The sequence below is a fragment of the Chrysochloris asiatica genome, unplaced genomic scaffold, assembly GCF_000296735.1.
Source record: "Chrysochloris asiatica unplaced genomic scaffold, ChrAsi1.0 scaffold00006, whole genome shotgun sequence".
Taxonomy (NCBI): domain Eukaryota; kingdom Metazoa; phylum Chordata; class Mammalia; order Afrosoricida; family Chrysochloridae; genus Chrysochloris; species Chrysochloris asiatica.
Window position 1 is genome coordinate 10,102,559 of NW_006408524.1, and position 1,875 is coordinate 10,104,433.

At 37.0% G+C, this 1,875-nt stretch overlaps 1 protein-coding gene across 1 annotated transcript in view; it reads left to right on the top strand.

Annotated features, from left to right (window-relative positions):
* The window catches only part of VPS41 (vacuolar protein sorting 41 homolog (S. cerevisiae)), a 259,706-nt gene that overhangs the window by 20,761 nt on the left and 237,070 nt on the right, over positions 1 to 1,875 (top strand). The gene's annotated exons all lie outside the window — the stretch shown is intronic.

A 1,875-nucleotide genomic window follows, 5' to 3' on the forward strand; every position in this document is an offset into this window, starting at 1 on the left:
ATATATTCATGTTCCTGGCTTCAGTTTCAACTTTTTTACCTGTCCAATGGATGTACAATTAGCAGAATAAATCTGATCTCATGAAAACTTTTATTTCCGTAGATATTTTTCTATATTAAGTGCAGGGAGTGATAAAGTGAATGGGTTGGTAATAGAAATGAAATACCATGTTGAAAACAGAGTATGGATGTACAGAGAGAGAGAAATTAGTAAGTAAGAAATGATCTAGACCTAAAACTACAAGAATAATAAGATATTGCTAATATTGTGTTGCTTTTAAATCTTAAACATAATTTTTGGTAATCAGTGTCTTTGATATCAACAAATAAAACTCACCAGAAGAAATTGTGGTCATCTTAAAAAAAGAGATCCTCTTATTTATTCTTAATCATCGTCATCATCATCAGCTGATTCCTGAAACCCTTCAAAGTCCCTTCCCTTGTCACTTACATCACTGAAATATCTTCAGAGCTGCCTGTTGATGGTCTGGTGCGACTCCTGAATTTATGTTATGCTGACTACTGTCTTTAGTGTCTTCATCTTCTTCGTCAGTAGTCTGCTAGTACACAGTTCCCAGTTTTCCTGAAGCTATTGCAGATGGTTTCTGGGCTTAATTTTCTGCTAGCAGAAGCTACCCATTTTCAGATTTCTGGAAATGTTGCCCACTTCAGTTGTCCTGATGGTGTGAACTCATGAATCCCACACTGCCTCCATTCTTTCTGCTGTCTTCTCATGGAAGTCTTGAGTGGGTGGTTGACTGCCGTTTCCAATGGCTGCAGCCTGCAGAGATGACTGCTGTACGGGCTTCGTTTGAGTATCATTTTTATTTTATTTTATTTTTCTTTGTGAGCAGCTGTGGTGTTGAAAATTAGTCATTTTTAATTGGTTTATTTTCTGTCATTCTCTGTTTGCTTTCTGAATTTCCTCTAACAAATTTTCATTGCTCATATACTTAGCAAAACAATTACAAAAAAAATGAAAACAAAGCACATTCATCTCTATACAATATTTTAGGCATCCACTGTATTGATATACAAACTTTTTGTTTGCAAAGCTGTGAAAACCAGAAACCAATGGCATGTGTTTCTTTCCCATCTTAAACTCTAACAAGGGAATTGGGGGAAACGTTTGGTGTGTTTCTCAGCCTCTCTATTTTATTCAAGTATTTTTATAAGACTATAATCAGTTTTTACATACTATACATGTTTCCTTTTAATACCTTTTTTTGTTAGAAAAATTAAAAATAAAACCTTTTTATTTTGAGATAATTGTAGAGTCACTTGCAGTTGTAAGGAATACGCAGACGGATTCTGTCTCTCTCCACCCAATGATAACATCTTGCATAACTTTAGTGCAAAACAACCCCAAACAGTTGATATTTATACAACCCAGACTATTCAGATTTTACCAGCTGTACTATTTTAAGAAGGAGCTCTGGTAGCATAGTGGTTACGAATCGGGCTGTGAACCTTAAGGTCAGCAGTTCGAAACTACCGGCTGTTCCGCAGGAGAAAGATGAGGCTTTCTGCTCCGGTAAAGATTTATAGCCTTGGAAACCCTGTACAGGGTCGCTATGAGTTGGCACCGACTCCATGGCACATAACCTATCAACCAGCTATTTCAAGAGGTAGCATATGATCAAGAGCCAATGATATTGAAGGAAGAAATCCAAGGTGTATTTAAGGAATTGGCAAAGAACAAGGCACCAGGAATTTGTGAAATACAAATTGAAATCTTTCAAGAGAGTGATGCAACACAGGAGGCACTCACTCATCTCTGCCACGAAATTTGGAAGACAAGTATCTGACCTACTGATTGGAAGAGATCCGTATTTGTGCCCATTCCTAAGAGAGGTGACCCAAGAGAATGCGAAAA